We start from the raw sequence: 26,274 nt of genomic DNA, 5'->3' as shown, positions 1-26,274 counted from the left end.
ATCCTTCCTTGTTTGCACTGAGACTCATTGAACTTTGCAGGACTGTTCAAATGACTGGGAATTTGAGGGAAATCATAAGCTTGTGACTTACTGAAAAAGCATCAAATTTTAGTCCTGCATAAACTGTTTCTTGCATTGGTTCTTTGTCACAGACAGGGCCCCTGGAAAGTAACTCTTCCCTTACTTGCAAATGTGCTTAACTGCAGCTTGAGTGTACTCTCTGGATACATATGGGAATGTAAAGGTAGGTGTAACATCTCCATTTACAAGGTAAAGAGCTGAGACCTGTGAAGAATTAAGATCTTCTTAGCAAAATAAGGAACATTAAATTTTGCAGTATAAGATATGGACTAGCTGAAAATTGGAGCTAAGACCCAGTGGCAAGAAATACCTATTTTTTTTGTTTGTTTGTTTGGGGTTTTTTCTCATGTGTATTATATTTTTAATGTATTAGGACAAACCAACACATGTACAATAGTAAAGTTTAGGTGTGAACTTTGGCCAAAGTTGATTATTATCCACCTTATGTATGTTTCTGGAAACAGAATGTATTATTTACTCTGTCTTGTGTTCACAGATGGTATTTTCCAGTCTACTTGAAGTCTCTATTCTTGTTGGAAATATTGGGATGTTACCAACAGTCAGAGCCCTGCCATTCTTCATTGCTGTATGGGAAAAGCAGCTAGGACTTCAACTGTGTGCAAAAATGGTTTATAATCGTTCTGTGTTCCTGTGAACATCAGACCTGGAAACCAGATATCAGACTGTCTGTAATAAAACCCCATTATCTTGTCCAACCTCACATAGGTCTTATATGCCCACTTCTTGGAATTTGTGTAAAATTGTGCTCATGTTTCTTGGTCTCTTCTCTCCTCATTTCATAGCTGCTGACAGCTGTTTTCTTCTCAGTGAGTTATTTGGAGCTGAATCTGAAAATGAAAAGACTACCTGCTTCTAAAGCCTCCCTCTACATAATGCACCCACAAGGTTTCTGAAGACAAATAGTGATTCAATGTTCTTGTGATTTTCTGAGGGTGACATGGAAGGTGTGAAGTTTGCTGTTCATATTCTGAAAGCATCAGGCGCTTTCTGCTATCTGGATGGGCCAGCAACCACCAAACTAACATGGAGTGAAGAGTGTGTGTACACGGCTAAGTGGGAAATGCAGGCAATGCCATTTCATCCAAGAAGGGCTAGTTGCTTGAAAGAGTTAGAAAAAGCTGCTGGACAATGATAGCTATGGAGACTTGATTCTTGTTCCTTAGCAGAGACAACAGGGATTGGCAAGGTTTAGCATAAACCTCTGCAATTTTATTATACTGTACTGCCAAACTGTCAATAGAAGTAGAAGAGCATGTCTTGTGTAAAATGACTTAATGCATAAACTGTATGGTGTGAGAGCAATTTCAGCAAGCTCAGAAGTGCTTACATGTGTGGACAGCTTTCTCTTTAGAGCTGTGGCCACTGCTGCATGCAGGAGCATGATGGAGTGGGTGTTTTCCAAATGACTGGAGCACTCTCAAAAATGAAAGCTCAGACAGTTCTCCTTCAAGCAGCTTGTACAGATTAGTTCTAGGAAGAAGCAGATAGCTCCAACTGGCCTGCTTCTAATGACTGGATGGGGGATATGAGGAGAAATGAATAAAAGGCTAGCATTTAGCAGTGTCATCCCTGTCCCAAGTGCTCATAAATACCTTCAGAGATGCACTTCAGCATCTTTCAGAGACATTGTCATCATGCTTTCAGTGAAATCTCTGCAACTTCATCCCAGTCACCAAAATAATGTCACTTAGAAAAGATATGTTTTTAAATATTTCAACAGCTCATGTGTAGCATTTCTAAAGATTAATGACACAGAAGACACAGTTTATTCTCCTTCCCAGTAAAGGAGTGAGTATATAATACTCATCTTTAAAACAATATTAAATAAACTAGAAGTGCAGAACATCATATGCTTAATTTTTTTGTTTTCTGACTGGTTTTAATATTGTGAGATGAACCTAAAACTGAAGAGCTCTTGCTTTGGTAATTTTACTGTTTCCAAAAGGATAGTGTAAAAATGTTAAAATTATATTTTTGCGTCATTTCTAAGCGTGTGTGAGTACTGTCATTGGAGTTCACAGGATCACAAAATAGTAAGTGTTGAAAGGGACCTCTGGACATCACCTAGCTCAATCCCCTACAACCTACATCATAACAATATTAAACAAATATGCAATTCATACCAGGAAAACACAGTGTTTTTTGCAATTTGAATTGATACAATGACCTTACCCACTGAGAAATTTCATAGCAGTAGTAAATGTCTGCTTTAATAATGTTTATACAACCTTCTCCCCCCATCAATTAATTTTACCAGGCTAAATTCTAAGGAGATCTAACTCTGACCTATGAGGGTTTTCCTATGCAACCTTCTAAATGCTTTTCCTAAAAGTTCTTCCACTCCTGAATGGTCTAAACAAAGTAATTTGGATCATAATTTATGTGTTTATAATACCCATGAACCATATTTCACATTTTGTTTGAAATATCTTACCAGTCTTACGAATCTTTTATGTTATCTTTTATTGTACTGCATTTACATGCTTGTAAGTTTCAGATTTAAATTAATAAAGGTCATAAAACACACCACCAAGTACTATATCAAAAAGTAGTTAATACTTTTTCTAAGTTAAATCTTGTGAAATTAACTAGCCTCAGCTCTTCAAATACATTCTCTACCTAATGTGTAGTGATATAAGTAAGAAGACTTGTATCCACCTTCAGCACCCAATCCAAATGCTCTGAAGTTAGAAGAAAGACCCCATGTTGATGCCAGCGAGCTGTGGTTCAGCCTGTCATTGCTGGAGAGTAATAAATCCACCCGAGCAGATGTGTCTGAATCAGGAGACCAAGCATCTCTAAGGACCTCTCCATCTGGTTCTCCACAGTAGACATTCCTTCATTTTGTCTCTTTTTCACAAGGAACATCAGTGCTATCCATGGTTGTCACTTTGTACTTTGTTTTACGATCCCTTTGTAGAGTGGCTCATATGCTAAAGCCAGACTGAAAGTAACCACGTGTGTTTGACTTCACTCAGCAGTGGGAGTGTGAACCCTCAACCAGGCATCACTTTCGAAATTGATATTGAGTAATTAATCTATAATAGTGCAACTGGCAGGCAAATACCTTTAATAAAGGAATTTGCAGTTACATGTTCAGAAAACAGTGAATGATTTATTATTTTACTCAAAGCTGAAAGAAAATAATCTTTGACTTGACAATAAGTTACCTAGTTGGAATAGGACATGCTTTAGGACTGAAAGAAATCTTCTTATAATTTTCATCCAGCCAAGAGCCCAAACTTACATCAGAAAATAATTAAAGAATACCAAAGACTGGAGCCAATTTGGTTGAGAATGGACAGGTGCTGTATGATTTATTATCAGCTAAGGTACTCTTATCTGTTGAGTTATTGTATTTGTTATTATTATTGACTTTATGCTTTGAAGGAAGTAAACCTTAAGCTCTAGAAGTCTGTGGTGGAAGCTGACCATCTGAACTATTTTTGGCCAGAGTAAGCAATTTTCCCAGTTTCTGTATGTGTCTGTTGTCTAACTGAGCTTTTCTTCTGTCTCTAAGGCCTGACTATGGCACAGAAAGCATTGTTTTGCCTGTTGGATTGAATGAATGCAAAAGGACTAAATATAAAATTATTGTATCACCCAAGAGGACTTACCCCTGATAGTGTTCAGGCTGCCCAGTGTATGTAGTAGGCCACAACAGAGTGCTCCTCCTAGCTAAGCCATTCCTCTGAACTTAGGGAGTGCTCCTGGAACTAAACTTGTGACACTATGGCAAGGAAAATGTAAATGTACATCATTAACGTAAGCATTCTTTTATTTCTCAGCAGTAGGTTTCTTCTCAGAACTTGCATCCTGGTCTCAGGATGAGAAGTACTGGTGGAGATACATGTTGACTACCCAAATCTCTCACAATACTCTCCACACAACCCATGTCCTTATAAGAGACAGAAACCACTATGTCTTGTGTGCATCTGCACACCCCACTGGGCTTGGTATATTTAATTTGGGTTATACACACAGTGTTTGCACTGGGTATCACTGAAATAAAGTGGGTGTCAGTCCTAGTGAAACTCACTGTAGAAGGCTGATTATCAGGTTATCTGGACCACAGTTAATCAGTACCTGAGGTGGCAAACATTCCCTGTGTTTACTTTAGTTCTCTTACTCTTATGTTGATCTACTTGTAGTTTTGCATTTGTGGTCCTTGAATTTGTGGAATCATTGCATCATTTTTTTCCCCACTTTCTTAGTTCATATGTTGAGAAGGGTTGTACACTACTCCTCTTTTTTCAAAAGATTTTCTCATTTTATCAGCTATGAAACAGGGAAGTGGTAAATCTTCTAGGCCTTGCCAGCAGGCATTTAAAATCCTGTGACTTCCATGTTCATTTGACACCAGCACAGTTGAAATTGTCATGAAAGTAGAGATGACACACACAAAGTACAATCTCTAGTGATCAACCAGCTGAACGTTCAAAGCGGGTCTGCTGAATCTGAGACAATCAGGAAGGAAAAAGCACAGAAGCAAAGAGAAAAAGATAGGTCTTATTCAGTTTTGTTCACCTGGGTTTTCTCTGTGCAAACTACATGTTTTGCCTTTTCATCCCAGGGTAGGCAGAAAGTTTATTTTGATGATGAGGACCTTGTTGCATACTGGTTAGCACAGACAGGGCAATTATCACTAAGAAAACCCAGCCAGTGTTAACAGTCCCAAGCAAATTTTGATTTACATAAACTGGTGACCTTCAAAAAGTACCCTCAGTTACTACCACTGATATAAAGTCCTTTAAAGCTCCAAGTTCAAGGACCTTTTTCATTCGCTTTGTGTGACTTGTGACACTGAATAAGAGAAACAGGAATCTGGCTATCATCTGGATTTCATTTCATCATCTATATATTCCAGCACAAATAGTCACAACCAAGAAATCCATTACAAATTCATGGCCTGTAGAGCTTCACTGTTGAACTGACAGCATTTATCATGAGCTCTTTGCAAAATCATATGAGATTTCATAACAGGTGTCCACTTCGCATAGGTCATCACCACCGTGGCCTGTGTCAAAATCCATTATACAAGAGCTGAAAGCTGTACATACGTGTTGCCAGCTACCTCCTTTTGCAATGTGTGGTAGAATGCAGTAACAGATAAGCAGGAGACCCAAAGTTTAGATCTGAACTTTTCCTTTGCACCTGGATTTCATCCTCAAAGGTGAAAAAGAGATGGCAGCACTGAATGCAGAGTTCTATTTTCAGTCAGCCTTCTGTTGTGATACAAAGAGATTTAAAAAAAAAAAAAGGTACCATGAGCATAGAGTTTAAATAAAAATCCAACACATTATATTATTCTTTAGTGGCCACTTTTAAGCAAAACATAACCATATAAAATTCTACTCATTCTTGCTGAATTTTGTTCCAGTCTTGTCAGGCTAGGCTGACTTGATGTGTAATGAGTCTCTTATCTGACGTTTCCTATTGTCCCTAGTGGTTGTAAAATCATTACTCCTGAGAAAACAAAGTTTACATGTTGATAAGTGGTGAAGGAAAGAATAAGGCTGTGATGAGAAACTGCAGCTAGTCTTCTCACTTCTCTCTCATGCTCTGTCTCCAAAAGGAATAATTCACATTCTTGCAATTTAGAGAAAAGTTTCCAAGTCCTCTATTTGGGAACATATTTCAGTTTCTCCTGGGAGGTGAAAGCAGTTTGCTGTGAAATGCTTCAGACTCTCACAGTGACTGATTTTCTGCTTCCTTCTCTTGGGGTAGAATCAATGACGGTGGGGGAGGTTCCAAAAAATTTATTGGCATAGGAAAAAAAAAAGACAAAAATAGTTGGACCCATTTAATAGCTGTGATATCATTTTACTGACTTCTCCTGTCTGCAGGGCATATGTCAGTGGTTGATTTTGTGCTTAGAGCACCAAAGGAATGGTCTTTAAAGGCTTTTTCCATCCCAGTATCAAAAAGAGCACCCCAGAGACAGCTGTCCCTGATGTGATTAACCACTGAAATGGTACTTGCAAACAGGGTGATGAAAACCTCTGAAGTCTGCAATAAAGTGATGAGGCTCAAAGTCACCTTGAGACAGGGAAAAAAGATTCCTAGAATTGGGAGAAAATATGTGCATTATTGATATGAAATACAATCCAATAATATATTATAAGTAACATCAGAAAATATCTTTATTACATTGAGCAGTTTTTTAAAAAATAGATTATTTAAAATGATTTAGCTTAAAATGGGCATATAAACAGTGCTTAGGTTCTGAAGAAAGGAACATCAATTAATTTTTTCGGGTTTTTAATGCAGACATGTATTTGCTTTGCATTGCCTATGCAAGGAAATTATTTACTAAGTTAGCAAACTTGCTCTGTCAAACCCAGTTTTCACTTCTTAAGTTTCAGGCATGGTCTTTCCCAACTGGACCTGCATCATCTCCTATTATCACAGACATCAAGGAAATATGTTTTGGAGTACACCATGGCAATTCAAAAGGCTTTGGCTTTCTCAGACTGGCAAAACTCCCAAGTGAAAGTATTTTTCCACCAACCACCACATATTGAAAACAGGGTTCTACACCTTTGAGAGCTTCAGATGTACCTAATTGTTATGGTGTCATACAGAAGAGAAGGGACACCTATCAAAATTGAGAGTTAAAAAAAGTATCCCTGACAAATGATGAAGTTTAAGGAAAAGTCAATTCTGGTGATTCATGGTGTAAATATCTGCGTACCACTAAAAATGTACCTATCCATTTTTTCCACAATATAAAGGGCAGGCAAAAAGCAGTTTCCATTATTCTGCCTCAGGGATCTTGCAAAGAAAAAGCTTTCTTTCTTAAAAACATGTCTCATGAATATTATTTTGGAAAACAAATACTATCAGCACACCTACCCTACCCAGCTTAATGGGTCTTCTGTCAGTGAACCTGACATTTAACACCAGCTCATTTTGGAAATTCCACCTATCCACCTTACAAACAAACCAAGCTAAAAGATCCCAAGAAAAACACTATTTTGCAGAAATGGAGCCTATCTGCTTCTCCCTGTCTTTGTTGCTTCCTTTGGCTGTAGCATGGGAAAATATCTAGTATCTCTGCTGCCCCACTGCCCTGCAGACCAAATCCCATCCCAAGAGCTTGGGCAGTGACCCACGGACCATTCTCCTGCTGGCAGCAGCTCCATGACACCATGCCGTTCTTCCTACCCCGGACAGAAAAAAAAATTATTTTCCATACCTCAAGCAGGCAGAGGCAGTCAGTTTGAATAGCTGGAGTTCCTCAGTGTAGGTGAGAAAAAAAGGAAGAGAAGAACCAAAAATAGCACCTTCTCTGAGAGCGTGCAGGGCTTGATTCTTCCACAACGTGCTCTATCAACCCTGCTCCACAAAATGGCAGCTGCCTGGCAGGCAGCAGCCTCCAAGAAAGATGAGGTGGTACTCCCTGGAAAATTAAATAACTGGTATGGAGCTGCAAATCCTGCAGTGCTGGCTCCCAAAATGTTGGCACAGGATGGGGTGAGGTGTAGAGGGAGTGTTGTCATGCAGGGCTGGATAGCCTCAGGGACGTTTGCACGGGAAAGGAAGGAGATGTGGAGCTGGGATGGGATCGTGTAAGTTCTGCTCTAAAATCTTGCAGCCCAGTGCTTTTAAAGCAGTACATTTTCCCTGCTCCAGCTCCTGAACAAAGCAAATTAATGAAGTGCCATTAGTTGACTACTTAACGTTTCAAGCATTTTCCCACCTTACACGTAGGTTTTTAAAGCAGATCTCAGACACTACCAAAAAGCATACTAAACTTTTACCCACTTTTTGAGCAAATTAAAAGTGCAAAGGGTGAGGGAGAGAAAAGCTAAAGCATTTTCAGTTCTGTTTATGTTTTAATTAAATTTAATGGGTCTGTTTCCAAGATTTACACCAATCTCTTTTTCAAAGTGGAAAATGGCACAAATTTAACAAATTCTCTCTTAAAATGACCCTGAAATTAATAAGCCTGTGATGTTGATGAAGTGTTACAGATTTTTATTAGGCAGGATCTGAACAGCTTTTATTTCATGCTCTTATGTCTTCATACCTGTATTGGGTGCAGCTCTCAATGTGAAACTCTGAACTCGGTAATTATAGCTAAAAATTGTGACAGAAGGTTTTAAATTTCAGAGGAAAAAGAAGCAGAGAAATATATCATAGACACATGAGAGACATAGTCATTTTGTCTTTGCTTGAGAAATCCTAATGAAAAGATGAAATTGCACTTGGGTTAAAAAAAAAAAAAGTAGGAGCAAAATTTGGCCCTGATTCTTGGAAAATCTGCCCTTAATTTAGCTGAGAATAAGGATGCCTCCTTTCTAAATGAATGGGATATGGCAAATTCAGTAGTATGAGAAGAAGCCTGTATAACATTTTAGCTACTGGGCAATATATTCTCTGCTAAAAAAAAAATCTTACAGTGCCTCCTTAAGTGCAAACAGAGGTAGCCAGCAGACAGTGTACAACATGTGTAACTCTGGGCACTGAGAACTTTGTGAGTCTGCCAAAAACTCATCTCATTAGTGTGCTTTGCAGCTGTAGAACAACCGTTTGGCTGAAATGATGTAGACTGAATATAAAACCATATCCTGGAGGTGAAAGGCCCAGTGGAGGGAGCATGCTGGAACTCCATGCACCAGAATGATGTTCTAGGAATTCCCTGGTCAGGATGCAAAAATTCATCTGCACATCTTGATACCCAGCTTTGACAGGAAAAGGTATATTCTCTGCAACAAGATCTTTCTTTGCAGCTAGCTCAGTCCTGGAGCTGTGAGGCTGGAACAGTACATCTTTTATACATAACACTCACAGAACTGATACACTTGCATCAAGAAGGAAATTAAGACAGCTGCCTGTCCCGTAGGAGCACAAATTAAATGCTGAAGCCCAATGCATTTATGCAATGTTTTATACACCTCCAAAACACAAAAGCTGTCAAATCACAATTTTGGTGGTTTTTGAATTGTTTTTTACACACTGTCAGGTTTTTGTGCACCATTCTTTACATTTAAAGAAAGCAACACAGACTGATTTCTGACATGCACCCTCCTATCCCATCTATCAGTGCAGTACAGTGAGTGTTAAATGAATGTCACCACAGAGCCTCTCTCTCTCTCTCTCAAGTTTTAAATTTCCCTTGCTAGTGTAAAACTTAATGAAAGCCCTGGAGTATACAATAGCATTTTGAAAACAGGAATTTGTGACTGCTGTGAATCATCACTCACAGCAGGGACCCAGAAATGTGAATTGTGGGAGGAACAGGCTCAGTCCCCCTCTCTTTTTTACTGGGAATTTATTACAGGCGTGTCATTATTTACAATGCACCATTCACATCCTCTAAAGAGCCAATAAACTGGCTGCTGAATATGCATTTTGCTCTGTGGTGAACACAGATGTTTCCAGCTAATATCCATTTCATTTAATTTCTTTTCTTTAAAAAAAAAAAAATCTATCTTGCTATTTCTGTAGCAGCTGGGTAACTATTTGCCAGTCTTCGGTTTGGGAATCACTCCTCATATTTATTATAGTTGGTGCCATTTGTGTTGCACAAAGTGGAGGTCTGTCCATATTACCAGTATCTGCCTGTGTTTGCAAGGGTACCAAATGCAGTTGCTAAAATTCTCTCACAGTTTAAAGAAAAGGCCACTTGAGGATTCAGCACAGGTTCAAATTTCACTAATGATATGTGGCAAAAATAGTGTCAGATGTTTTTGTGTTCCATGAGTACATCAGAAACCCCTGGTGTCTGAGGGGGATTTGTTTTGATTTTGCATTCCTGTGAGTAAAATATATTGTTGATTCACAACTGACAGGTTGATGGTCATTAATTTACAGTGCCTTCATGTATTAGTAGGAGAAGGAATAGGGAATTATGGTGAGCTGTGGAAGGTTTGTAAGTTCAACTCAGATAATCATTCCTAACTTTATATACTTATCTCTGCTAGCACTGTCCCCTGGGATTGCAAAACTGGTCTGTCATTTCTGTGAAAAAAGACTCTCCTGAGGTCTTAGTTTCCTGCATCTTGTCCAGCTGGAATCTGAAAGTTCAGAGGTAACTAATAAATACATTTCTGATTATCATCATCATTATTACTCACAGTCCTATAGCAATTTTTTAAAACCCCACAAGAGCTGCGGTTTCACACAGTTTGAATATGGATAATGGCGGAGGAGGTGGCAAAGAGGGGCTCACGTTTTATCCAAATCAGATTGTTCAAACTAGATTGCTATTCTATAAATTCCTCCCCTCCTTGTGGTGTGGAAGGCAGTGTTATTGGGAATCACCAGATGGCTGGTTACAGATGGTGTTATACATTCTATCTTCAATTAGCTCTTGAAGAAGTGCTTATTGTTAGCTGTGGTGCAGTTCTTCCTCCACATGAAAATACTGCTGCTAAGACCTGCCCTGCCCGAATCTCTGTGATAAGCAAAGCACTTTTAGATGTGAGCGTGTGGAAAGACTTCTCAAAAGTGCTCCCATGAGAAGGCGTTGAAAACCCAATGGGAGCTAATGACTGTGAGTGAGCGGCTCCCTGCATTTTTACCTGCTTCCTACAGTTTATATCCAATTGGGGAAATAAAATGCTGTTTGGGTCTAGACAGCATTTTATTTCTAGACATTTCTGGCATTTTGTTATCTAGATAGTGGGAGGTGAGCAAGGCCTTGTAAAAGCAGAAGGAAAGGAACCTAGTGGCTGTTGCAAGGTGACAAAGCATATCACGCTTTGCTCTCCCACTCTGGTCTCCCCGCTGCACCTCCATATGCACAATCAGCGCTGTCCTCTGCTGGAGGCTGTGTATCCCTGCTGAGCAGCTGGAGAAGAGGCAGGAAGACTCGAGACATCAGCTGGTGTGTTCGTGCTTCTGACTCACAGGAAGGGCATCTGAATGAGTGAAGGCAATTCTGCTTGGAACACCATGCTTGGGGACACTGTCGGCGTGACAAAGACAGGAACCTGCAGTCCCTGTTGCAGTAGTAGGAAGAGCTGCTTGGAGTATAAATGGAAAAAATTTCCTTTTAAAGAGCTGGAGTCACTGGTTTTTATTGGGCCATTTTATCACCCTTTTGGGGGGTTGCTTCACTTGTAAAAGCCCAAATCAGAAGTCTCCTAGTATTTCCGTGTTCCTGTATGAAAGAGATAAGTGTGGCAGGCACCCTAGTTAGTCTTTATGTTGGATCACGATCTTACCTCCTCTATGACTAATAAAAAATATTAACCCCTGTAACTGCAGACTGGTTGCAAAGTGCAGGTCAATGAAGAATGAGGTCTTTTGCATCACAAAAATATCTCTTGCAACACATTTAAATTGAATATGGATTTCCCACGAAGGACAAATATTTTGTTTTTTTCATAAAAATTTGAAATTAACAAATATTGAGGTTATTAGATAGGCTCAACAAGGGCCAGTTGCACCTTTAAGAAGAAGGCAGGAATCCCTCATTGTCCTCAAGAATTGAGTCAGATGACAACATCTGCCAAAGTCTGACAGCAGGAGAAAGGTGGACAGAAGTGTCAGTCTCCGATGCTGCAGTACAGGCTGAGTGAACAGATCTACATGCCTGTGAGAAGGGGTCCTCATCTACTTGGGCCTCAGCTTCCTCTCATGACCCAAAGTGACAAAGTCTTGGTCCTGCAGTGATATTCATGTGCATGGAGTCTTATAAAAATGGGGGTTCTAAGATGCTTAATCATAGACTTCAATAACAGCAAATAACCAGGTGTGGAAATTAAATACTACATGTGCAGATCAGTCCCTAAATATGTATTTAAATGCCAATAAAAGGTTTACAAGTCCCCTGGTGCTTGTGTAATCTGGCTCAACAGCTTCCACCTCCCTGGAGCCTTGTCATGATGGCAGGTACAGTGGGTTTTCCTTTGCTTCCCCAGGGCAGAGGGTTGGAAAGGGCACGGCCACCACCTGCTGCACAGCAGTGACAACTCAGCTGGTGCAGGCTTGGGAGGCCACTGGTCTCTGAGGCTGTGGTATGAGGAATCCAGGATGCAGCTAGGTGAAGGCTGCAGTCAGTAGTAAGCAGATACCAAAGTTGCTGGAGAAAAAGTAATGGAGCCTTCTGCTCTGCTTCTCTCTCTCATCTTATGTGGAGGGGATCTGGGAGCCATTAAAATTCAAAACAAGGTTTTAAATCTCATTCCTCCCTTAAACAAGGTGTGCTATACTTCCTTTCTGTTTCATTATTCTTTTCAGACCTCAGAGTGATATTCTTTATCTTTGCAAGAGTGGAGATCTTCAAGATTTTTCCTCCCGGTCTTTAACTGGATTTGAATTTAGCTTTAGCTCATAGTCAAATGTCTTACTTGTGATTTTGGGAATTCTTGGATCTTGCTTATAAGCAAGCAAATATTTTCATGCTTTTTCCTCAGTTGTACTTGATTATCTCATACCTTCTTCCCTTCTAGCCATTTCCCTCCCTCACACTCTCCCTGCCACCCATGGCAGAAAAATCTCCCATTTTTCTACTTTCCCTATTCTCTTGAACAAGGCTCACACAGGCATACAGGTAAGAAAGAAATCACTGAAAAGAGAAGGAATTGAGGTTCAATGAAATCATGCAGGTAACAGTGATCAATACAAAAAAGGGGACAAAGGTGGAAAATTTTTCTATATGACTAAATCAGTAAAATCAATGTAGGCTACCCTTCATAGCAACCCCATGCTCAGTGCTGGTTTTGGTGGCCGATATTTTGTCTGTTTTCTATCCTCAGCTTCCTGCTGTGCTGTGCTCTTCTGTGCAGTATTGCTCTGCACAAAGCTTACATCTCTCTTACCCACTGTAAGCAAACACCAAAGAAGGTGAGGCAAACCCAGCTCAAGGGAAGCAAGGTATTATAACACAAGTCACTGTACTTGTTCTGATTTTGCACAGCTTTCATAATTTGTCTCTATTTTTATTCAATCTAAGTTGAAGATATATATAAAGTTAGCAAAACTGTTCCTTTTGACAGCTGCCTAAAGGTCTTATCCAAGCTCACCAAAATCAATGGAAAAAATCCCATTCATAACAAGGGACTTTGGGATAGTTTCTAAATACTTATTTATATAGGAGACAACTGTTCTTTCAGATAGCTAATACACATTTCACAAACTTCCTTGAGGGCCTTTTAAACCAAAACAATGACAGAGAATAAAAAACTTTAAATAAGATTAAGGTTAGATGCACTGCATTTTCAGTACCACTCTGTAATTCAAAGGCTGCTATCTATGCTCTGGGCACAGTTTGGAATATTTCCCTTCCTTTTTGTAAAGGGAAAAAACATGAAGGAATGATTTAGCAACAGTTTTAACTCTCAAAGTCTTGTTTTCTGTGTTTGCTGTCCACTCTTTACCTTGTTTACTGATAATATGCTTGTAGAGGATACACATGGGTATAGGGCTTAGCATGGTATGTAGAATATGGTAGAAGGTCACATTGTGCTTTTTATCTCTCAATCTGCCAGTGAATGAAATAAAAGTTAAAAAACATTGGCATTGTCTTCAAGGGAAAAGGCTGGTTTTCTCCATAGATCTTCATTGCATCACATTGGATGATACTGTTCTGTACAATTAAAGAGTGCCGCAACAACCCTTCGTAGGAATGAGCTCTGGCTCATTTCATTCCCTGTGGCCAGCACCGTTTAATAAGTACAAAACACATGGTTGAAATAGTACCCTCCAGTTTGTGTGCCATAATATTGGCAATAATGTACAGGAAAAGAGCAGGAGAATGTGTGTGAGGGGTTTGCATGTGTGTTGTGTATGCCACAGCAGGGCCATGTTCCATATAGACAGAGGTTGTCCAGCAAAATACACTGGGGCTGCACTTAACTCAGTGTCTCTCTGAAGCAAAACCAGGCACAAACCCTAATTAAATGCAGGGTGTGAATCCCTGGAGGGCAGTGATAGAAGGGTCTGTGTACTAATCCAGCCCGTGCTGACTAACAGCAGCACTGTGCAATCACTGCTGTATGAATATATTCTTCTGGCAGCTGCATGCAAACGGCAGTCTTTGCCATTCTGATGACTTTTCATTTTTATGACACTGTGTTTTAGCTTCAGGTGCGAGTGTGAGACTGCCAGTTAAGTGGCTGTTCTGATTATTTTAAGTAGTCACTAATCAAAATGCTGAGCAGAGGGGGCTGGGGGAGAAGGGGGAAAGAGATGGAGGTAAGAGATGTAAAGGAATGTGTGAGGGTTAGAAGGGGAGGGAGGAGGGCTTTGCATCTGATTTTCCTAAGCAGGGCAATTTCTTTGGTGAGGAAGGTGAGCCTGTCACTACTTGGCCCCTGTCTTCTGCAAGTACTTTAACTTCTCAGAAACCCAAATGATGATTATAGGAAAGGGGAAATGACTGGAAGGTTTCTAGCAGCAACAGCAGATGCAACGGCAGAGAAATGCATTATGAAAAATCAGTTTTAATAAAGCCCCAGCACTGACCTTGGAAACATAAGTTTTTATATTATTGACTTCTGTAAGAGGTAATTTGTTAAAAACAAAAAAAAAAAAAGGAAAAAAAAGAAAGAAGAAAAAAAAAACAAAGAAAAGAAAGAAAAAAAAATTTCTGTTCTTGTCTTGAGACCTGAGGAAAAAAATAACTAAAATTAGAGAAACTGGAGATATAAACGCAGTGAATAGAATAAGGCAAAATACCTCTGGGGTGTTCATCTGCCATAGTAGTCATTTCATATCTCATCTGTTATATGAATGTGATAGCTCTTTCCCTTTTTGATAGGATCATTATGTAGACTCCACAGATTCAATTCCATTTACAAGTCAATGGTGTGAGATTTTATGACAATTCTTTTTACTGGGTTGATTCTGGATGATCTTCCTTTACCAAAAAAGAAAAAAAAAAAGGGAAAAAAAAAAAACTGAGAAGGGGACAGTGTCATTTTGGTGCTGACACGTGACTGTTCTGGATGCACCAGATATTACTGTGACAGATCTAAGAGCACTGTTCCATCACAAATGTGCCCAGGTGCTCTTGAGCCTCAGTGTCAATGCTGCCAACATTTGAAGAGGTCTGTGCTGAATGGAGATCTGTTGGGGAGGAAACAGTTGCTCTGGGTGGCAAGGGCAGCTGGTATCAGTGGAACTCATAGGTTTATATCATTGCACAGATGACTTACTTGTTATCATGCTCAGGTCTCTCATTCCTAGCGTTTCCCTCAGCCCTCCACAAGGGCAGCTCCAGCCTGGAGCTCCATAGAGCCTGTGGAGGATTGGTGTGCATATATCCAAGCTCCGCTCAGGATATTTTCTGGGAGTGTGTGGGTTACATACCTTTAGGGTTGAAATGAAACCTCATGTTTTGTGTCATGAAAATGAATGAGGTGGGATGGTGAGGGATTGGACAGTGAATATTGTCAATATAGGTACATGCTCACAGTGAAATCCCTTTTGCTTAGGATGCCATTTCTTTGTTTATTGCCAAGCTCCATTCTGTCACAAGCAGGATCCACCAGAGTAATCCCCTTTCAATACCAAGAGAAGCACAGGAAAAGCAAGTACCCATGTGTTTAACACAGGAGGAGCTTAGAAAGGAAATCATCTCCTGTGTGGGGCAGTGTCAAGTCAGGGAAAAAAACCCCAAAACCTCTTGATGTCCTTCCTGACTCTACCTTTCTGTACCCTGCAGAATATAAAGAAGGAAAGGGACATGAACACTTGGACAAAGCAAGACCCTACCAGCTTTCTGCAAGTGAATTTTTGTTAGGACATATCTCCAGGCTATGACAAATAGCTTCTGTGGAAAAGTTTTACTGTTTCAGTGCATGTTCCGAGCATGCCTAATGTATGTGTGTCCATTCAGAGCCTATTGGAAACAGGAGCTGTTTCTGCTCCCCCTCCATCAGCCACCTCTCCTACAAGCAAAGGTCTGTCCCCCAGCCTGGGGGTTGGAGCACGTGCTTATGGACTCACACTGTCACAGGGCTGACTCCAGCTCAAATACCCTCCTGCAGAGGAGGCCTGGCTTGGGAGGTGGTATTCACCACCAAAAGAAGGTGAAAAGGCCATTGAATAAACAAATCAGGGGAAAAAAAATGTCAGTGATTCTCTAACCCGTGGTTAAAGCATTTGGCAGGATAAAAAGGAGACCTGGGGACTAGTCTCCATCATAATTAATCCTTACAGAGTAACCGGATAAACCATTTCCTACTGGTTCCTGGCTCAGCATGCCAGCTTGTGACAAGGCACTCCCAGGCAGCAGACTTTTCTGATTTTGAAGGGGAGCCTAAATGCATAATTTAGGGGTTTAACTCTGCCTTGCAAAGAGGGTGCATAAAGGTGAGGCTGCACAATGCTCATCATTAGTCATTGGTAATTTAACCTTAGGAGCCTCCACCTCAGCCACAAAAAAATTATGAGAATAATGACAGTAGGAGAGTCCAGTAAAACCCCACAAATTTTTGATGCATTTGGAGAAGGGCTGAGACCCTCTACAATGTTTCCCCCAAACAACACTACTTGCCACAAATCCTGTAGGACCCATTACACACCAAAACACCTCATGTCCTCATGAGATACAATACCATAAAAGTGAATCTAGCAGCTGCTATTGATTAAGCCAAGTCATTGCTTCCATGCCTATTCCCATGTGGGTTTATCAGACATTTATGCCACATATAATGTTGCTCCTCCTGGGTTCATGACTGCCCAGAACACACATTTTACTTGAGCTCCTTCTCAGCCCCAAATCTCAGTGGACCTCCAGTCAGGCAGGATTCATACACACAGCCATGCTTTGAGCTACAGGCGAAGGGGAGGATGACAGTGCCACACTCAGCTCCCTCCTGCTGACAGATTTCTGGGCTATCTGAACCTTCTCTTCTGTGGCAAAAAAATCAGAAGGGATGAACTAGCCAGTAATTTGCAATGCTCTTTGGTGTAGAAAAGTCACTTCATAAATCTAAGATACAAGTATGATAGATGAATTATTTACTAATAGGAAGCCCTTTCCCCCTCCAAATTAAAGTACACCAGAAAACTGGAAACTGCTTGAGAAAGAAAGATACTGCAAGAAACCCACCCAACTACAGACGTCTTTGGGAAAAAGTGTAAAGCATATCTTCCTGTGCTGATCCTACATAAATACTTTGATTTGCTCTTTTATTAGCCATACAATTGGACCTGGAAGGCTTTCTCTCCTGCTGTAGCTCATTGATGGCCTGTTTTTATAGGGGTAGGGAAAGCCTTGGCATCTGGTGTCTGATAAAACACAGCACCCATATCCAGCATTCCTCTCAAGTCTCACTTTTCTGGTCATAACAAATGCACTGAATTCACTGGTGCAATTAGTCCAAAAGGAGGTGTTTCTATCTTTCATTTCAACATAGATTATGTGCTATAACATAGCATTTGAAGTCATCAGCACTTTAGCTTAAATAATTATGTTTTATACTGAAAGGATTTTGTTTTACCTCAGTCAATTAATAACAAGCCATACTCAAATTTAATAAGTGTAATGAGAAACTCTTGTTTGATTTTTTTGAAGTCACGTGCCAGGGTAAAAGATGGAGCAGGCTATTCTTTTTGACTGGTGCACGAGGTCAATGACAAACTAGTATTGCTCAAGGGTGGTGTCTGTAAGCTTGGTTTCCAGACTGTGCCCTAAATGTTTGAAAATGTTAGAGAAATCCAAAAGTTCCAGGAAAATATATTCTCAGCCAATATGTTAATTGTCAATAGGGACAAGAAAATGCTTTGAATCTGTGTGTGTGTATATATATATATATATTTATTCCTTTTTTCTCATGTACTCTGTTTTTCATTACATATACATGTTTTATTTAATCCTCTGTTGTGGTTAACGTCCTTGGGTGCAGCCAGTATATCTGCACTGCCCCAGCTTTAAAACAGCTAAAGAAAAGGTTCTCCACGGTGGATATAGACGCTTTGGATGTCTCCAAGGCTACAAGTCCTCTTTCCCTTAGTAAGCCTTGGACAACTAGAAGAAGGTTCCTCTGTATCTCCAACTTTCCAGCACGTGGGAAAAACTGAGGCTACAGTTACAGCTCTAGAAGGGCTGTTAGGTATTTCTTCAAAAGCCTTCCCTGGTTCATCCCCCTGCAGTTTTCAGGGCAGGTTATGGCTTAGTGATTTCACTGATGACACAGTGCATTTATGGTGTGTGGCAGCTGCATCCAGGTTATCAGCCCATGCAGGGACCAGTCCCAGCCTGGTCCTTCAGGGGGTCTAATGGCCACTGAGTGCACAGCCCATGGCAAAGGTCCATGTGTGCCTGAAAAACGAGTGCATATCCAGAGGAGGAGTGGGCACAGACCTGTTTCCCTGTATTAGATTCAAAATTAATTCATATAATTGTTGGAGGTGTAATCCCTTGGTGTGGGAAACCACTTAAGTGCATGGTACAATCTATCCATATTTAGGAAAGCAGTTTAAACACTCCTTGTTAGGCAAGTGCTTGAGTTCCTTTTTCCTCAATAGAGCAACTTTCCTGAATTAAAGCTTTTAAACTGGAGTGGTATGCTCACAGCATGTGCCATTCTGCCTGCCTTTGTGAATGTTAGATTTGTACTGCAAATGTGATAATCTTTGTACAAATAAGAACTCTACTTTTCAATATGATTTTCAGTTTTTCACTCACGTAAAGCAGAAAAAGTCTTACAGCATAGTCTGTGCAGATTTAACATTGAAAAGCTATCTTCAAACTACCCACTAAGGAAGACACTAAGGATAATTAGAAAGAAACTCTATTTTCAATGCATTTTTGTCCTTTTTTTTTCCCCAAAGAGCAGTTCACAATTTCCTGAAAATGGACTCACTGTTCAAAACTACTGTGTAGATAGTTTCTACAAGGAACAACTGGTCTGTAACTCATGCATGAGTGATTTGCATTAAAAATCTGAGCTGTTTTGATTGGCCCTTTCTTTCATTGGGTGGTCCTTCCCTCTTGCTAAAAGAACATAGCTCATAGGTTTAGGTTCCCACTGCAGTCCTCTCTGTTTACATAGTGCACACTTGGCTTTCCTCAAATATTCTAGTGTTGTTGGGCTAAAATCCACTTTTGAGGAAGAAAAAAAGTCTCATTCTCTTGAATGTAAAGTGAGTGTATTTGGGCTATATTAGCACTCTAGTTTTAGTCATTAAGCACTGTGTAATCTATGCCTCTGCACCATGTGCCAATCTGCCCAGACTTCTGCAATGAGCAGAGTTTTTGAATGCACTGAAGAGTTATTAGCGTGCTTTTTTTTATACAATTACAGTGCAGCTGTATACGTCTGTTCCTCTGAGCCAAGCATTTTATGTGCTAGAGGTTGGCATGTGTTGGAATGATGCAAGTAAAAAAATAAATACAGGAGAGTAAGATGTCATTGAAAGCTGTGAATCTTGGTGTTAAGGTGGGCTCACAAAGAAGCTCAGGTCTCTGAAGATAGATGGAACTGTGGTTGCTATGCTGCTGGTTTAGAGTTAAAAGATTGTATTAAAGGAGAAAGGAAGAGGTTAGAAACAAAATTTAAAAAGATAGTTAATGTCTTTCTTAAAAATAGGAACTTTCTGCTTGCAAAATAAGAACCTCATGACAGACCATCAGCTCGGGACAACTGCTGTGTAGCAAGGAAGAACTTGAATCCTTTTACAGACTTTAAGGCTTTAATCTTGCCATCAGCTGACAACGAGTCTAGCCAGCTGCCTGCCTATGAGATGTTTTGACAATTCATTTATATCACTGACCTTGACATGCCGTTTTTTGCATGATAAGGATTTGCTTTTGGGGTGGTACTGTTTGATAGGGCTGGCTAGAAAGAAGCTTGCAGAACCCTTCCATCAACAGCATCTCTCTGGGACGTGCATTTCACTCCAGGCTCTTTGCCAGCTTCCCTTGTTGCAGATCGTAAATGAACGTCTCGCTCTGCCTACACACTGTTCCACCTCTTTTGCAGATTTCAAATGGACAAACAGGTATTTTTGAATGCCTTTCACATAAAAAAGGACTTAAGTGTCTTTTCAACCTGAGCTGGAGAGGAAAGAAAATCTATTATGACAGCTATATACAGGGTATAGTATGCATGTATGCATGTGTATGTATATGGTGGAAAAAAAACCACTAATCACTTTTCAGCATTTCTAAAACTTCATTTCCACATGCACATTTAAAATTGCTTAAAACCACTATATAAACAGAAAAACAGTGAACCTGAGCCCAGCTGCTGAAATCGCTGAAGTGTCATGATGGGTTCAGTGTAAGAATCTGTACAGGAAGGTATAGGATCATGACAGAAAGGTTGGTTGCTCTTGGAATAGAGCTCTGCTTGCACAAGAGAAACAGTGAGTGAATTATTCTCTCCCTTTCTTTAAAACATTTTTGGTAGCAAGATAGATTTAGACACAAAAATCCTAAAAAATATATAAGACTCATGATGTGGGGAAGAGATTTTTTTTTAAATTTCATTTGGGAATAGCCGAACTCGGAGGCAGTCTATCTGCCTTCCTGTCTGATGGCCCGTATTCTTCACAGCACTCCTGAGGCTGCACTCTCACCGCATATAATTCCTCCCCGGTCCAGTCCTGTGTGCAGCATGTGGACTGCTCTCTGAGGGGAGGGGGATCTGACTTGGCTGGCAGTCAGAGCAGCAGGAGCAATTGCAGATGCTGCTATTTACACTATTTTCACATTCTGAAGAACAAAGAGCAGGAGGCTGCCAACAAATCTTAGAGGCTAAGCCTTTGCCCTACACGCGAGGCACAGCCAATGAATGCCGGCAGAAACATGCAGTGCACCTCTTTGTGAGATATTGCATCTCTGTTTTGGTGAAAATGCAGTCAAGATCACTCACCGAGGAAGAAAAGAAAGGTAAAAAAGGAGCTTCATTGCCCAGGACTGTCAGCCTTCCAGGAGTGCGAGGCTGAATGAAGTATTTCTGTCTCACGTGAATGAGCCATTCCAGGTCTCGGGGATGACTAACCCTTAAAATTCATGGTTGTGGTGGTAACAAAGATAGATGTTTATCCACTGCTCTTTAATCTAAGCTAGACATGAGCCCAAACACAGTTCTTTGTATGAAGAAATGCTATTTCTGTGCAAAAGCATTCTAGAGATTTGCATTGTGCTGCTGTGCTGGACATGTTTTGCCCCTCTCCATGGGTCTCCTGTATGACCTCAGAGAAGTCTGTCAGGGTGAGGTTTTCAATAAGATGAAATAGGCAGGCTCTTGATCTTCCTTAGAAAATCAAGGATAATTCAGGTTTCTCTGAAGAAGGTCCTCTGAAATAGCCCAAGATTGATCCAGTTTTGTGCCTTGCCTTTTTTTTTTTCTCCTGGTCCTATTTGCCTTTATTCTCTACTTATGTGGCAGAATGCAGTGTCTGACTGCATGCACAAGGAGTGGGACTCTTATCTCAGTTAGACCCCCTAGGTGTAAGACACATTAATTATAATATTAATAATTTCTATTACTTATGACAGACATCTGTGTATCTGTAATATCTACACCTTTCATCTTTCATCATTAGAGTGTCAGAAAAGCCAGATGATAAATTTTAGTTTATTAATGAGAATTTATTAAAGTGCTTTTTGATTACTTTTAGCCATCTAAGGATATTTTTGTACATGGACAGACCTCCTTTATCTTCTTTAAATCTGGACTGGGATTCAAAATCAGGTGTAGGCATTGGAATTCAAGTGAGTTTTGGTGGTGGGCATTTGGTTTGCTTCAATTTACCATTAGAGGACCTCTGCAAAGAAGCAAGCCATGGAAACTGCTAGGGATTCAGCACTCTTCTTGCAAAGAAGCAGACTCACAGACTTGGAATAATTTCAGATCTAGCTTTAATAATTATTCCCCTACCAGTCTCTTCTGTTTCGCCTAGTGAAAGTGAAACTCTGGCATTTAAAAAAATGTGACTTTTAGGGAATTGGCAATTTGTAAGGTTTCCCATCCTCAATGCTTCTGTGTGTTAGCTGGGAGAAATCAGCAGAGAATAGTTTCAGTGTCAGATCCTCCCAATTTGTGGGAGAATTACAGTAATGTGAAAGAAAAATAATTTTCAGATAAACAGCATATCTAAGGACACAAGCAGAATTTAAAGTTTTCAACTCTGGGGGTACACAAATAGACATTCCAGAGGTATTCTATTAATCTAATTCAGATGACTAAACAGCCAGAGCAGGTTTTCTGCATTATTGTACCTGCCTAACACTTGCTCAGACTTCACTAGCAAACACTTTCCCTGGGAACAGCCACAGGCTAATCCTGGATTTGTGTGCCCACAAGGAGTGAATATTGGCTATGCCTCTAGGGGACCCCTTTGGGTTTACTTTAATAAAAGGAAGAAATCTCAAGATTTGATGCAAAGAGCATATCCCAAATGGGCAGAAAAACAGGCCTTTGGGCCTTGCACCTTGTGTAGTCTGTTCACTCTGAGCAAAAGGAGTGTAAACTACTAGCAGAGCTGCATGGTACCATTTTACACCAGCTCTTTACAAGTGTTGCCGGCAAGGTGCAAGGTACAAGATGACAGAGCATAGAGGCCCTTTAGCTGTTGCTCAGACTCTCCTGCTATTTAACTAGTTTTGGGACAATTATTTTTCAAGGCAAAAAATAAAAAAAGAGAGAGGAAAAAATAACCCAAACACTACAAAAAAATCAGAAGCTCTTAAAAGCATAGTTTATTTTCAAGTAGCACATGTGCCTGAGAACCTCAAAGTATGTTTAAAATGTGAATTAATTAAAGAGCCACAATTTCTGAGATGCAGTTTTTATCACAGGCATTAAAAAGGAGAGAAAACACCTTGCAAAAAGTCAAGTGGTTCAGTTCTGATGTCCTGCCACATAGTGGAGATGATAAAAAAGGCTTTCTGATCACTAACAAGTATCAAAAATCTGGGGTGAGTTTCACTTAAGCTCTTATTCCTTAAACCCTGGACAAACCAGAGAGTTACTGTAGAGTTACATACACACACACACACACACACACACACGCACACGCACACGCACACGCACACCGGCACACACTCATACACACACACTCATTCCCTGGGGATTGTTACAGGTTGGGGAAGAAGATACTAGAGGTCTTTAATTTCAGATACCCACAGAGTAATTTTATAAGCAAATTGGCAGATATTCTGATTATTCTTGGCCATAAAGTCCTTTTGAAGAAACAGAAAAATCAAGCAGGACTGTGTAAAGGGAAAAATTGAAAGAACTTCATTTCTAGACCCATCCCCACTTCAAGGAAAGAATTGTTCCTCCAAAGCTCACTGGTCTGCCAGGAAATATACTATCTACAGGTCACATCTCCAGTTGCACGATATTAATAACCGATATTTTCCCCAAATACCCGATGAAACCCAAGAGGTACAGCAGCAGTAGGGTCATCTCTGTGCATCCACCCAAGTAACAAGGTGGAAAGGTGGTGCTGTGAGAATTAAAGGGCAGCTTGTGAGCGAGGGAGAGGAGGGGTTGAGTGGTTTGTATAAATAAAGGTAGAGCAAACATCTCCTATGTGACAGTGCTGTGACAGTACGTACACTCTCATCTATACACAGGTACCTGTCGGAGCAGCTACTGTAACCATGTTGTAAAATATTCAATGACTCAGTGTGAATAACTGTCTCATTTAGAAGAATAATCTGGTGACAAGACCAACATTGTTAAGTTGTGTCAACTTGTTAGGAAAGACATAAAACAAAAATACCACTAACATCCAAGGGCTGGAGGCAATGTCAATAATTTTTTGGAAGTGAGCAGCTGGAGGAAAGTGAGGCTGGGCTCCAGCAGCTTAGCACAGGCTCAGTTTGCAGAGAGGAATGCAGTAAATGAGGCCAACCATTTACAAATCAGTGCCACACTGATTTACTGGGGTGAACATACCATAATGGAGATCCCCCGGTCTCAGATATGAGCAGGTAACTGTCCTTAAGTATGAGATGCCATGGGCCCAGTTCTACCTTTCCATGCTGCTCTCCTCCAACACAAGGGTTTCTGCTAGAGAAGAGAGTAGATTACCAAGAGGTAGTTTCTTGTCTGACCCCATTCCCAGTTCTCCTGAAGCTAGGATACCCACTTCCAGTTTCAGACACTTATTGAAATCTGTTGCACTGCATCAGAGGGAAGAAAGAGGAAAGTGTGAGCCTTGTTTGCCTCCTCAGCTATCTCATGGGCTGCAGAGAATAAAATATGGTGGCAGCATGGTGACTTCCAGACTGGGAAAGCAACTCAAGAGCAACACATAATATGACATAATATTATATTACATCTAATATAACATAGTATATATAATCTATACAGTAAATGCAATTATTATAATATAAAATAATTCAATATAATATTATGTGATTGTCATTTCCCTCCCAATAAAAATGAGGGTGCCTTCATGATGGGATATGGAGGGGGTGACTAGGCCAGAAGGAAGGTGAGACAATAAGCTCTGGTCTAACTGGTTGCTGCTGCATCTGATTTGACTGAACTAATTGACATGGGTGGTTCAGGCCTTGCCACTTTCAGCACTGGGACACATCTCTGCAATCTGCTGCTCTCTGCTGCTAGATCATTTCTCTTTGTGTGCCTGATGCACAGGCTCTTGGCACACTGGCTAGCTCACACACCTCAATAGCACCTTGTGATTAACAGGCAGAAGCACAAAGGCTCCTGGTGTGTTGGCGAGTTTGTATGGCCCACTAGCCTTTGCTCTCCTGTGGCATTGTGCAAAAGCTGCTGAGAGGCACAAGCTGGCTGCCAGGTGAGGCGAGAAGCAGAGCCAAAATGTTGCAGACCATAGAGGAAATAGGAAAAAAGAAAATAGTGCAGGAGTCAGGGAATTTATTCCTTTTGAATAGTAGTGCCTGAAGTAACTATAATAAGGAATCAGAATCTCAGTACAAATAAGAATCTATGGAGGTTATCTAATCCACCTTCTTGCCCAAAGACCAAAACTAGTTCGAGGTTGCCCAGGGTATTGTCTAGAGTTCTGAATGCCTTCAAGGATGGAGATGGGCAAACTGATACAGTGTTCGATCACTCTCACCGTGAAGAATTTTTACTCTGTGTCTCATTGGAATTTTAATTGCTGTTGCTTGATTCCATTGCCTCCAGTTCTTGCACTGGGAACAGTGTAGCTCTCTTTCCTCTATAGACTTCAACAGGTAGTTAGTAGAGTTATCAAATAGATTCATCCCCCAATTAGGCACCATTCCCTTAGCTTCTCCTCATATGACCTGACCTGCCTAGTGGTTCTCTGCCAGACTTGCTCCAAATTGTCTATGTGCAATTGGAGCACATAGACAATGGTCTCTTTTTGTCCAATGGAGTCCCAGAATTGGACACTACTCAGATGGGATCTGATCTTCAAGGGCTGAACAGCAGGAAATAATAACTTCACTTGACCTGCTGGCTACACTCATCCTAATGCAGCTTGCCTTCACCTCTCTTATTCACTCTGAACTTGTCCACTAGGATTCCCAGATGCCTTTTTGGAGGTGCCCTGGATAGTCACTCACTCTCCTGTATCACTGCAGTTTTACACCCTTGACGTAGGGCTTTGCATTTGCTTTTTTGGAACTTCTTGAGGTTTCTGTCAGTCCCTTTCTGCAGCCTGTTGAGATCCCTCTAACTGGCAACTCTGCTCAGCCTCCCAACCAGGAAGATGATGGTGGTAACTTCCACCACTACAATCCCCTGCCTCATCCCCACTTTGGTGTCATCTAGAATGTTGATAAAGGTTCATCCCACCTCATTCCATCACTCAGATTGTTAATGAAGACAATAAAGAACACAGGCCTCAGTGTCAGTCCCTGAAGAATGACGCCAGTAATCATCCACCATCTGGTCTTCAAAACACCAATCATTGTTTTTTAAGCCTAGACAGTCCACACAGAATTTATCCACCATGCAATCTTCCTTCCAGTCTATATTTTTCCAATTATCTACAGTGACATTATGCCGTGCAAAGGACCATGCTTAATTTAAGGTAGATGGCATCCACTGCATTCCCTTTATCATTTACCAAGCCAGTCATCTTAATGTTGTTGTGCCTGTTTTCAGGTGTAATTTGCTTTTGATAAATCCCAGTGCATTGTCTCAGTGTTCTGTTCTTTGTGCACTTGGCAATGGGTGTTTCACAGAAATCACAGATTGACTAGGTTGGAAGAGACCTTTAAGACCATCAAGTCCAACCAATGCCCTAACACCTTAACTAACATGGCACTGAATGCCACATCTAATCTTT

The 26,274-nt window shown here is 40.6% G+C and overlaps 1 long non-coding RNA gene across 1 annotated transcript; it reads right to left on the bottom strand.

The window, feature by feature from the left end:
• Positions 1–2,550: 2,550 nt before the first annotated feature.
• On the bottom strand, positions 2,551–25,321 carry LOC146768348 (uncharacterized). The gene is made up of 2 exons (XR_014952832.1): positions 7,301–25,321; positions 2,551–6,164 (listed from the first exon to the last, which is right to left on the bottom strand). It is a non-coding gene; the product is annotated as an uncharacterized LOC146768348 (long non-coding RNA).
• Positions 25,322–26,274: the final 953 nt, after the last annotated feature.

The sequence above is a fragment of the Lonchura striata genome, chromosome 2 (assembly GCF_050655825.1).
Source record: "Lonchura striata isolate lonStrDom1 chromosome 2, ASM5065582v1, whole genome shotgun sequence".
In the NCBI taxonomy this organism is placed as follows: domain Eukaryota; kingdom Metazoa; phylum Chordata; class Aves; order Passeriformes; family Estrildidae; genus Lonchura; species Lonchura striata.
The sequence above is the reverse complement of the archived record's forward strand: the minus strand, read 5'-3'. Positions and strand labels throughout refer to the sequence as shown.